Genomic DNA, 12,901 nt, shown 5'->3' on the forward strand with positions numbered 1-12,901 from the left:
CCATTAACACTTCTTGCCTTCCATCAGCAACACACAACCCCATCCTCCCACACAAGCAGTTCCTACCAGCCTTGTCCTCAGCATCTCATTCAGCCCAAGCCAAAGGAGATTTAGGGAGACCTTTTTCCTGCTAAAGCAAGACATCAACACGTGGGATCTCTTCAGCAGGCTTTGCCTTGCTAGTGAATAACAAAAATAGCACTCTGTGCCAGGACAGTGCCAGTTCCCAGCTGGACTCACCCGCTGCAGACACTGGATGCTTGCAGACGGGAGAGTCTGAGGCCCATGCACACACTTGCTGCCAGCTCACCATGAGATTTGTTCCCCACACATTCACAAGGCCTGTTGCAATCTTCCCCCACAGCTGCTGGGCTGTTCCTCCTGGCCTCTGGCTACGTTTCTGTACTTGGTTCCATCGACTCTTATCTCTTTGTCAACTTCCATCTCTTCCCTTGGCATTGGGGTTTGAGTGGGGCTGAGCTTGAGGAACAAAGCGACTCGGTGTTTGGGGGGGAGCAGCAGTAAATATGGGGGGGGGGAGGGGGTTTTGGGGGGTGGTGTCACGAGTTCCTGCTCACAAACACTCAGATTGAAACTCCTCGTGGGGTTTCATCCTCCAAAGTGCCTTTTTAGGGGGAGGAGCGGGGTTCCTCTAGAGATTGATGTGACTGGAGAAGCATCTCAGCTCATTTTGCCTCACCTCGACCCCCCTCAACACACCCATCCCCCCCACCCCAGGGGCTCTTTAAACACAGTTTTGGGGTGTTTAAATCCTTTTCCAAGCCACCCCCTGCCTCCAGCGAGGTTTTACCCCCCTGGGGGAGGATCCAGCTGAGGTTTGATGCCGCTTTCCCCGGGGGGTGTTTGGGGGAGGGGGGTGTTTGATCCCATCCTCGGGGTGCGGGAGACCCAGGTGACGCTGATTTGGGTCCAAAAGAGCACAAAATGGGGTTAAAAAGGAGACCACGAGGTGCTCCAGAGCATCCCCCTCCCTCCATAGCATCAACCTCCTCCCCTCAAACCCCTCCCTGATCCGTCTCAGCCAAATGGCTTTCGGGGTGGTTGTGAAGCAGATTTGGGCACAGAATGGGTTAAAAGTCACCTTATTTGAGCCTTAATTGGCTGATCAAAGGTCTCAAGAGGGAGCTGAGGTTTGGCTGGCCCCGGACAAAGCTTCACGAGGGGGAGAAGCTGCTCCTCAGAGGGTTTTCGGGGGATTCTGCTCAGTTCTTTCGAGGTATAAACATGGGGTTTGGGAGGTCCCGTCCCTCCTCCTTCAGTTTTCTCTTGTTTTACCCATTTTTCCTCAGTTTTGGGGTTAAATCCCAGACCAAGGGATGGGTTTGGGTTTGATTTTTGCAGGTGTTGAGGGGGATGGGGCCGAAAACCAGCTCCGTTTTGGGGTGGAATCGTTTGTTTGCAGCCTGAGGGAGGTTTGGGGGTGGTGGGAGAATCATTTTGGATGCTGAGGAGGTTCCAAACTCTCCTTTCCCCTCTGGGCTCAGCTCTGGGAGCAAAAACCACCCCCAGATGCTGCAACCAGGGGGGTTTAACCATCGCCCCCTCTCCTTCCCCTCTGTGCTCAGCTCTGGGAGCAAAGACCCCCCCAAAGGGCATGGGACCAGGGGGGGTTTCACCATTGCCCCCTCTCCTCCCCTCTGTGCTGAGCTCTGGGAGCAAAAAACACCCCCAGGGGATACAACCAGGGGTGTTTTAACCATCTTTATTTGTCTCCCTTTCAGGGACAAATCCAAACTCAGCTGCAGACCCTGAAGGAGACTCGAGAGCAGCTCCTGGGGCTCCGGGAGGTGGAGATGAGGAGAAGTTGGGAGTGTTTGGTAAATGGGTTTTAGCTTCACGGGTGGGGGGTTGGTGTCACCATCCAGGTGATGAAATTGATACCAAAACAAGTGATTAAAAGGATGGGGACTGTTTATTTCTGGGTGTGGGGCTCTGCTTCATCCTCCTCATCCTCCTCCCTGTGTCCCCTCCTGGCAGGAGCAGACTGCAGCCGAGCAGCGACGGGTTTTCTCCTCCTTCAAAGGGCTCTGTCTGTTCCTGGGGGATTTTGTCCATCTCCTGATGGTCCATCTGGGGCACCTGGAGAAGAAGGTGGAGAAAACCCAGGAGGAGAAGGTCACCTGGCTGACCCAGGAGATCTCCCACCTGGAGACACTGATGCAGGAGGCAGAGGAGAAGCTGCAGCAGCCAGAGGGAGAGTTCCTGCAGGTAAAGGAGGAAGGGACAGCCTGGGACATCCCCTCCTGGGGCCAGAGCATCCCCTGACAGCCCAGGACATCCCCTCCTGGGGCCAGAGCATCCCCTCCTGGGGCCAGAGCATCTCCTGATGGCCCTGGACATGCCCTCCTGGGGCCAGGACATCTCTTGGTGTGCCCAGAGCATCTCCTGATGGCCCAGGAAATCCCTCCTGGGGCCAGAGCATCCCCTCCTGGGGCCAGAGCATCTCCTGATGGCCCAGGACATCCCTTCCTGTGCCCAGAACATCTCCTGATGGCCCAGGACATCCCCTCCTGGGGCCAGAGCACCTCCTGATGGCCCAGGACATCCCTTCCTGGGGCCAGAGCATCTCCTGGCCCTGGGTGTTGTCCCTTGCCACAACCAAACCCACCCTTGGGCTCCTCTCCTCACACTCCTGAGGCTTTTTTATGACTGCCAAGACCCATTTACTGAGTTTTCTCTCTCCTTCCCAGGACATCAGAGGCACCTTGAGCAGGTACAAGGCTCCCTCAGCTTCTCCAGGCTGGGGGGAGGGAGGTTGGACCCTCGTGTTCCTCAGCAGAACCTTCACAGAACCTCACCCAGAAGCCAAACATTTGGGCTTCCTCGGGGCAGGGTGGGCACAGAAGGTCTCCTGGTGTGTTTCTCTCCACCAAGATGAATCTTTGCCTCCTTCTGTCCTTCTCCAGGCTGGAGGAGGAACATTTCCAACAGCCTCAGTCGCCTCTTCCAGAGCTGGAGGAGAAAATCAGTCACTTGAGGAGGAAAAACGATGCTCTGGAGGGAACCCTGAGGAGCTTCCGAGGTACCGGGGGGGGGGAAGGGGCTGGTTTTGAGTCACTTGGAGAGTAAATTGCTGGGTGTTTGGGGGTTATAGGTGTGGTTTCAGTTGGGCAGAACCCACCTGCCCGTGCTGATGTGAGTCTGTGTCTCTTCTTCTCCCCCCATTTCAGACACCCTGATGTTCCAGTTGCCTGAGAAGGGTGAGTAAATCCTCACCTCCCCAGGGCTGGGGGCGTGGGAAGGGCTGAGGGAAGGCTCAGCCCACCCTGGTGATGGGCCATGGGTTGGAGGGTCACCTGGGGAAGATGCCAAAGCAGGTTCCTCTTGATCTGGGGGGGGGCACAGGAACGTGTCCAGGAGGGTTTGGGAACCTCCAGAGGAGCCTCCACATCTCCCCTGTCTCTCTGGAGCTGGGGAGCCCCGAATGACCCCCCCCAGGACCTGGCCAGTCCCTCCCCCTCAGCCTGGAGATGGGGCTGAGGATGCTGCAGCAGGCAGAGCCCTGGGGAAGGGGGTTGCTTTCCCTCTTTCACTCTTCTCCTCCCCCTTTTGCAGTGAGGGTGACGTTGGATCCCATCACGTCCCACCCTCAGCTCGTGGTGTCAGCAGATGGGAGCAGCGTGAGGTGGGAAGAAGCTGAGCAGGACCCACCTGAGTGGTTTGGGGTCGACCCCCGTGTCCTGGCCCATGAAGGAATCACCTCAGGGAGATGCTGCTGGGATGTGGAGGTGACCCCCAAAGGCTCCTGGGCTCTGGGGGTGGCGAAGGAGTCCCTGAGGAGGGGGGAAGAGGCCACCACCAGCCCTGAGCTGGAGCTTTGGTCCATGGGGCTCTGTGAGGGTCAGTTTTGGGCTCTCACCTCCCTGGAGCGTGTCCCCCTGCCCCACACCCGGGTGCCCAGGAGGGTTTGTGTCTCCCTGGACTATGACAAGGGTCAGGTGGCTTTTTTTGATGCTGATGAGAGGGTTTTGATCTTCACTTTCCCAGCAGCTTCCTTCAAAGGGGAAACTCTCCATCCCTGGTTCCTGGTCTGGGGTGAGGGGTCCCACATCACCTTGTGCCCCTGAACCTTCTCCTTCCTGACCCCAGCAGGAGCTTCATCCTCCTCCCATCCCCCATCCCAGCACTTCAGAGGACTTGCTGCCCTCCTAAATTCCTCACTGGCCCTTCTGGCTTCTCTTTCCCCCACCCTCAGAGAAGCCCAAAGGGTCTGACATCAAATCTGGGGAGGCAGCAGCGGCTGGGAAATGAAGCCACATCTGCCCCAACCCACCTCCTCCTCCTCCTCCTCCTCCTCCTCCTCCTCTTCCTCCTGCCTTGGTGGTGTTTAGATGAAGTAAAAGAGGTTTCCACGTGCCACAGTATCATTCTCTGCCTGGTTCTTTGATGGGGCAGGGAGGGGAAAACAGGGTTTTGTGGTGGCACAAAGCCTGAGGTTGCACCCAGAAAGGTCCCACGAGCCCCAGGGACCTCCCTGGAAGAAAAATGAGGAGAAATGGGAGAAAATCACAGGTTTTACTGTTAATGATGGAGAGGGAAGGGGCTGCAAGGCTGGCAGTGGGAGGAGGAGGAGTGAGGAAAAGGGTCGAGGCAGCTTTGCCACGGGTGGACTTCCTATCATCCAGCCTCAGGATGAACATCCAAAGCCTTCAGGAGCTCTGTCTGGGCCAGAGCTGCCTCGTTTTGAGGTGAAACCGCCTGCTCTTGGGCAACTGCACCCACAGGGAAGGGGAAAGGAGGTAAAGTCATGGGGAGTGATGGGTTCTGGTGGGGAAAGGGGGAGGTGAGAGGCACAAAAGCCCAAGAGAGGACGTGGGGGGGCTGAGAGGGGGTGTGAAAGGGTGTGAAAATGGGGTGGGAAACGCTGCTTTTGGTGCTTTTGGTCAGGGTCTGAGCCTGAGGTGGGATTTGGCCCCCACCCAGAGCCAGGGCTGGACCCTCAAGCCAGTGAAGGTAGAAGAGGAACATGAGCTCCCCCTCCTCTGCATCACAAAAGGCCACAGACCCCCCAGCATAGTCCAGGTGGACACTGACCCTGCCTGGAACCCACCTCAGGGGCACCACGAGCCATGTAGGAACCTCTGCAGATAAGGCAGGAGAATCTGCTTTTAACCCACCCCAAAATGCCCCAAATTGCCCCAAAACAGGGGCCACGAGCCATATAGGAACTTCTGCAGATGAGGCAGCAGAAACCTGCTTTGAACCCTCCCCAAAATATCCCAAATTGCCCCAAAAAGTTGCAGAACAGAGGCCATAAGCTCATGTAGGAACCTCTGTAGATGAGGCAGCAGAAACCTGCTTTGAACCCTCCCCAAAACACCCCAAAATCACCCCAAAAAGGCACAGAACAGGGGCCATGAGCTCATGTAGGAACCTCTGCAGATGAAGCATCATAAACCTGCTTTGAACCTTCCCCAAAATATCCCAAATTACCCCAAAATAGTGGCCATGAGCTCATGTAGGATCCTCTGCAGATAAAGCAGGAGAATCTGCTTTTAACCCACCCCAAAATGCCCCAAAATAGGGGCCACGAGCCATGTAGGAACCTCTGCAGATGAGGGAGCAGAAACCTGCTTTGAACTCTCCCCAAAACACCCTAAAATCACCCCAAAAAGGTGCAGAACAGGGGCCATGAGCTCATGTAGGAACCTCTGCAGATGAGGCAGCATAAACCTGCTTTGAACCCTTCCCTGCAGAGCCCCACACAGCCCAACACAGCCACATCACTTCACAGGCATCACACAGTCACAGGATCATTCCAGTGGAAGAGCCCTTTCAGCTCTTGGGGTGCAGCCTCTGTCCCAGCCCCATCACCCACCAGCCCATTTCCCTCCATGCAACACCCACCCGGCTCTGAAACCCCTCCAGGGACGGTGACTCCAGCAGCTCCATGGGCAGCTGTTCCAATGCCTGACAGCCCTGTCAGCAAAGAAATTCCTCCTCACATCCAGCCTGAACCTCCCCTGGTGCAACCTGAGGCTGTTTCCTCTTGTTCTGTCTATTGTTACCAGGCAGAACACTGACTCCCACCTCGCTACAGCTTCAAGTAGTTGTAGAGAGCGAGAAGGTCTCCCCTGACCCTTCTTTTCTCCAGGCTAAACAGCCCCAGACCCCTCAGCCATTCCTCATCTGAGATGTGCTCCAAATCCTTTCCTGGCTTGGTAGCTGCCTCTGGATCCTCTCCAGCACCTCAGTGTCCTTCTGGCCCTGAACTGAGCACAGTATTGGAGGTGCAGCCTCACCAAAGCCGAGTCCAGGGCACTGATCAGCTCCCTGCTCCTGCTGACAGCACTGTTCCTGATCCAGGCCAGGATGCCCTTGGCCTTCTTGCCCATCCTGGATGACTGAACACATCCAGCTGGGAAGCTGAAGCTCATTAGTGATGTTGTGTGTTTTTCACAGCTAAGGGAGCATCAGAAAGAGATGCCCTTTGACTGTGGGTCTGTTCATTTGTCAAGTTCTCTTCTCAGAGAGACCTGGAGCATGTCTTAACCCAGCCTGCTTTCATGAGAGTTGGCTTACCTGATGCACTGAGGGCAAGAGAGTTGGGAAACATCCAAGGAGGAGAAATTGTCCTCAAAAGACTCGTGACCATGAAAGGGAAAAAGGAGTGGGGAGTTAATTCCCCAAGTGCCCATCAAGGACTCCTGTAAGCCCCCCGCTGCATGCACAGGGATGCTGTCATGGTTTGACATGATGCCATTTCTGGTAGGGGGGAAGGGGCTCCTATAAGTAGTTGCCTGGAACTCTCCCCAGCTTTGAGCCAGACCCACTGCTGGGGCTGAGCCAATGAGACGCCTCCACCATCACTCTTTAAGAAGCCAGAAGAGGAGGCTTCTTCCTCTTCCTTCTTGTTCTGTCCCTTCTTTTCTGGCTGCTGGTGGAGCAAGTAGTGGGAAGAGTGAGAGGAACAACCATGTGGACTCCAAGGTGAGTGAGGAAAGAGGAGGTGTGCTGGAGCAGAGACTGCCCTGCATTGTATGCAGAGCTCTGGTGAAGCTGAGATGTGTTGGCATTTTGTTAAAGACGCCACATCAGCGGCAGAGACTCATTTTGCTAAAGATCCCGTGCCAAGGGCCGTGACTCCCTTTGTTACAGAGCCCACGCCAGGGGCAGTGATTGTGGCCAGAGCAGACCCTGTCCCAAGGGAGGGACCCAATATTCCCAGGAGCTGTAACTGTGGGGAGGAACCCAGGACAAAGCAGCTCATTAAACCTGTGCCCAGAAGAGGCCGTGTCCCGAGGGAGGGACCCTGTGTCTGCAGAAACCACAACCGTGGTGAAGAATCCAGGCCAGAGATATTCCCTGAGGACTGTGTCCCGTGTGAGGGACCCTGTATGGGCAGAAGATGAAAGAGGACTCTGTTTTCCCTTTGTACTTGGGCTCATGGGGAATGGAATGTGGACAAATCAAGGGGAGATGAACTGAAGGGTTCGAAGGAACGTGAAGCAGAAGGCTGTGCTGCCATTCACCAGCATCTCAACCACTTGGAGAGTTGGGCAGAGAGGAGCCTCAGGACGGTCACCAAGGGCAGAGTCCTGCAGCTGGGGAGGAACAAGCCCATCACAGGTCAGGCTGGGGGTGACCTGCTGGAGAGCAGCTCCAGGAGACAGACCTGGCAGTGCTGGGTGACAATAAACTGACCATGGGGGATAGAGTGGTGTGGTGGGCACCTGGCATCCAGCCAAGGTCCAACTACCAGCCAGGTCAAGGGAGGCTCTGCTCCCCCTGAGCCTTGCCATAGCTGGAGAGGCCTCATCTGGAGTCCTGTGTCCAGTTCTGGGCTCCCCAGCTCCAGAGGGACAGGGAACTGCTGCAGAGAGGCCAGTGCAGGGCCACCAAGATGATCAGGGCACTGGAGCATCTTCCTGCTGAGGAAGGGCTGCAGGACCTGGGGCTATTTAGTCTGGAGGAGCCTGAGGGGGGATCTTATTGACATTTATAAGTATATAAATAGTGGGTGTCAGGAGGTTGGGGCAGCATTTTTTTGTGTTGTACCCAGTGCCAGGACAAGGGGTGATGGAAAGAAGTTGGGACCCAAAAATTCCATGAAACATAAGGAGAAACTGTTCCAGTGTGAGATGAGGCAGCCCTGGCCCAGGCTGCCCAGGGAGGGTGTGGAGGCTCCTTCCTTGGAGAAGACCCACCTGGACATGTTCCTGTAGCCCCTGATCCAGGGGAAGCTGCTTCTGCAGGTAGATTGCACTGGATTGGCTCTACAGGTCCCTCCCAACCCCTGCCATGCTGTGATTCTCCTCTGGGGCTGGGCTGGGCTGGGAAGGGTGTGAGGGGGAAACGGGGCCCCACGGGCGGTGGCAGCGTGTCACAGAGCCCTCGCTGGCAGCGTGTCACAGAGCCCTCGCTGGCAGCGTGTCACAGAGCCCTCGGCTCTCTGACATGATGTAGCGCTGGCACTGCCCTGCCCACCCCACAGTGCCTGGAGCAGGCAACAAGACAGGACAGGGCAGAGTGTGGCTGCCAGGAGCCCCTGTGCAGACCCCTCGTTCCCCACTGACCCGTGCCCGTGGTGCTTTGCCCAGTGTCTCCCAGCCCTGCGGGGCAGCCCTCGAGGCAGGGCCTCAGCAGCATGGCAGAGACACCCCCCAGCCTGTCCGGGCTGGGAGAGGAGGAGGAGGAAGTGTCTGGGGCTGCTGCAGCAGAGCAGTCCCAAGAGGTGCAGGAGGTCCCGTCACTGCAGGCAGGTCAGTGGCTGCAGCTGCCTGGGCCCTGGCCCATTCCCTGTGGGCATCCCCACGTTCCCCATGGCTGGGCTTCATCCCCTGGGCACCCCCAGCCCCAGAGTAGTGCCGGAGATGTGGGTCAGCGTCCCCAGCAGCCCCTGCGCCAGGGCTGGCCCTGCCTGGGGAGCGCAGGGCTGGCTTGTGTTCCCCTCAGCTCTGCCTGAGCTGGCTCTTTGCCCCATCCAGACTGGGACCAGTCAGAAGAGGAGCAGCACAGCAACGCAGCTGCTAGACACTGGGTGGATAAAAGCCTTTCAGAGCTGGTGCTGGATCATCCCCAGGATGTGGTGGTGACCATCCTGCACAATGACCCGTGGTGCGACAGGTAACGGGAGCCTCCTGCCCTGAGAGTCCCGGGCTCAGCAGCTGTAGAGCCCGTCCCACGGAGCTGCCAGGCAGATGGAGCCTTTCAGGACATCAGTTTTCCACTCACGTGTCACCGATCTCTGTCCCTGCAGACCTACTCTGGTCCTGTGGAGACAGCTGGTGTCCACAACCAGGCCTGGGGCAGGTAATGTGCTGTGGGAGCTGCTGTACGTGCTGGAGGACTGGCCCCTGCACACCACATCCACCTCTGATGGGCAGCGCGTCGTCGTCTTTCCCCTGGCTGTGAGTTTCTGGGCTGTGCCTCTGCTTGGGCTCGGCCTTGGGCTCTGCCATGGGGATGCCTCAGCGCTGAGCTCTGTCTCGGGGTGTTTTCTGCAGGCAACCAGGGCGCTGCTGGAGATCTTCTGCATTCCCCAGTGCAAGGTGACCTTGAAGAAACTTTTCCCCCGCTTCCTCCTGGCTCTTCTCTCTCAAACTTTCTTCATCACAGAAGAACGCTATGAGGAGGTCGATGCCTTCTGGAGGGGATGTGAGCAGGAAGACCACTTTCCCAGTACCCCAAACCGGTACCAGAGCCCAGTCCTGCCATTCCTGCCATGGCCCTGCAGCTGGGGCCAGGGCTCCCCGTGTGAGCTGGGCTTTGCTCTGCACACAGGTTTGTGCTGACTGTCCTGAAGGAAATGCTCTGCTACCTGGGCTATGAGAAACTGTTTCTGAAAGTCGAGAAAAAGGGTATCTGGGAAAAGCTGCTCAACAATGAGACCAGCTGCACTGCAATGTGGCTGCTGGCCAGGTGAGAGCCCCCTTCTCCCTGCTGTCCCCACCATTTCCCCTCTGCAGACAGGATGGGGGGTCTGTCCCAGGGCCAGGCAGGATGCACCGAGGGCCAGAGACCGAGGCTACGGGACAGCAGCTGCATGGTCAGGAACGGGGTGTCCTCATCAGGGAAGGCCTTGGGGCAGGAGGAGTGTTTTTTGCTAGTGTTGGGCACTGCCTTCCTCCTGGCAAAGGCTGGTAGGGAGAGACCAGCCCTCAGCCAGTCAGGCCTGGGAGAGGTTTGCCCACCCTGCCCGAGGTCAACGGTGGCTCCTTCTCCCCCCACGTCCAGAGAGCTGCACTCTGCATCCAAGAAGCTGTGTTCCCAGGTGTGTCAGTGCCTGGTGGAGCTGCTCCACAGGAAGGAGCCACACTGGGATGTCCCCAGCTTGGTGCTCCTGGCTAAGGTGAGCCTGGCGAGGAACAGCCCAGGGGCTCAGCTGCCTGGGACGGTGCCCATGCCTGGTGCTGTGGGCTGGAGCCAGTCCTGCACACTGCTGGGGTGCTGCTGGCCTGGCAGCCCCCATCACTGCTCGGTGTGTTTCAGTTCCTGACCTTCCCTGCCATGGGGGTGTGGGATGAACACATCATGGAGCTGATGCCGAGCTACCTGCAGAGCAAGTGCAGCCTGGTCCGGCGCCTGGGGCTCAGAGTCCTCATCAGCCTCTTCAAGAAACCTGTGAATGTGAGCAGGGGGCACGTGGGGCTGGGGGAAGGGTGCTGGGGGCAGCTCAAGCTTGGCTGGGCTCCCCAAGTCCTTCAGGGCAGGACTTTGGCTTCTGGGCCCTGAGGCTGCAGCGTACGGTTGAATGGTAGTGCAGTGCAGCCTTTGAAGGTTTGTGTTCCATACAGATGCTAAGAATAAGGTTCAGACATCTCACAGAGCTACTGAAGGATGAAGATGGGGAGGTGGTCAGGATGGCACTCGCTGCAATCATCCAGATACTGCAGCACAAGATGATCCCAGTTTGCAGCATGCTGGCTCTGGAGCTGGCTGAGAGGCTCCGGCCGCTCTTCACCCACGTAAGGCTTTGTGCCCCCCACCACAGGCACTGGCTGCTGCCAGGAAACTTTGTGCTCTGTGCTATTTCAGAGCCATGCCCAGGCCGGCCTTCAGCAGCCTGTGCTGAGGTCTTGTCCTCTTGCTTTCCTCCAGGACAACAGCCATGTGCAGCTGCTCTCCCTCCAGCTCTTCCAGCATGTGATGGTGTCTGTCAGCAAAAAGGAAAGGAGGTTGCTGAAGGGGCAGGTGCAGCAGAGCCTGGGGCAACTGCTGTGCCACCTGCATGATGAGAGCCAGGAGGTGGCAGAGGTGAGGATCTGTGAGCTGCCCGTGTCCCCGTGGGAGGTGCCCACGGTCAGGAATGGAGCTGAGCTCTGCCCAGGCGAGAGGGTGCACATCCTGTGCCCTGGGCAGCGCCACCATCTCCCTTCTCTGTGTCCCTGCAGGCCTCTCGGGTCACCCTGCTCCAAGCTGCTGCTTTCCTCGAGAAGAGGAGGCTCAGCCAGCTGCTGGAGATGAAGCAGATAGAGGCTGTGGGCGAGTGCCTGGTAAGGATGGCCCCCGAGCCCCAGACCCAGCCTGCGAGAGCTGTGCCCCTGCCCGCTGCTGCAGCCTGACCTGGGCACAGGGACCACGCAGCCAGGGGGAGAATCAGCACCAATCCTTTGTCTCCTCTCCCTCTGCAGCTCTCAGAGTGCAGCAGCAGAGCTGTGCAGTACGCACAGCAGGTCATGCCGTGCCTGCGGAGCAAACAGGAGTCTGTGCGAGAGGCAGCCATCAGGTTCCTGGGTGAGACGCAGCCCCTTGTCCCTCCCTGCCCCACTGCAGCTCGGCCCCAGCTGAGGGAAGAGCCTGGGCTCAGCCCTGCAAAGGAGAAGGGGGCATGTGGCCGGGCTGGAGGGGCTGGTGTGGGGCAGCTGTGACCCTCTGTGTGTTCCCAGGGCTCGCCGGGAGGTACATGGCGGATCAACAGAACAACCTGGAGTTCATCTATGATGGTGAGTGAGGGCAGGAGGGTGTCAGCAGGGAGAAGGAAAGGCAGGGAGCTGCAAGCCCTGCTGCAGCCAGGGAGAGCAGAGAGTGTGGGCAGAGCAGAGAGAGATGTCGGGGGCACGTGGGGTGCTGGTGGGCAGCACCTTCCCTGCTGCCTCTGGGCCATGGGGGGAGCTGAGGGGGGGTGGCTGTGGCAGGAGGGCTTCCTGAGGTGAAGCCAGGCTCTGATCTCACCTCTGCTCCTCTCTGTTTCAGTCCTTCAGTGCATGAAAGATGATGCCAGCCCTTCAGTCTCCGAGCTGGCAACAGAAACCCAGCACATCCTAACAGATATAAGGGCAGAAGAGCTCCGCAGATCCAGGCGGCGAGGCCGGCTGCTCTGGGGCTGGAGGAGACTTTACTCTGCCATTTTCCGTAGCTGAGTGGGCAACTGGAGCTGTGTGCAAGGCTGATGTAGGGAGCAAGGGCTGCTGGGGCCTCCCGAGCGGCTGGGAAAGGCCATGTGGCTGCTGGAGCTCAAAGAGCACTGAGCTTTGAGGTCTGCACCCGCTGACTGGTTCCTGAGCAGCCAAGCCGCCCTCCAACCAGTCCCCCCCAGCTCCTGCACTGGGCACCGTGTCCCATGGTGTGGGATAGCCTTTGGGCTAGTTGAGGGTGAGCTGTGCTGGCCCTGCTCCCTGTGCACTGACACAGTAGAGGGTGCAGCAGAGAAGGGTCTGAGGCTGTGCAAGCCCTGACCAATAACCAGAACATCCCCATGGCAGCAACATTGCTTTTCGGATAAACCCAAAACACAGCACTGTAGCAGCTAGCAGGGAGAAAACTCTCATCCCAGCCTCCAGGACTCTGCAGTTCTCTGACCTCTGGAGTCACTAATAAAAAAGGCAGGCAAATTGTTCTGGTTTGAGTTCCTTTGAAGGTCTATTGCAAATGTCCTTGTGGAACCTGTGGAAAAGAAATGGTGCATTCACTTCAGATGGCTTCGCTATCCTTTGGCCTA

At 57.8% G+C, this 12,901-nt stretch overlaps 1 protein-coding gene across 1 annotated transcript in view; it reads right to left on the bottom strand.

Annotated features, from left to right (window-relative positions):
• The window catches only part of LOC133628075 (scavenger receptor cysteine-rich type 1 protein M130-like), a 376,192-nt gene that overhangs the window by 262,267 nt on the left and 101,024 nt on the right, over positions 1–12,901 (bottom strand). The window lies entirely within an intron of this gene.

The sequence above is a fragment of the Colius striatus genome, chromosome 28 (genome assembly GCF_028858725.1).
Source record: "Colius striatus isolate bColStr4 chromosome 28, bColStr4.1.hap1, whole genome shotgun sequence".
Taxonomy (NCBI): Eukaryota; Metazoa; Chordata; class Aves; order Coliiformes; family Coliidae; genus Colius; species Colius striatus.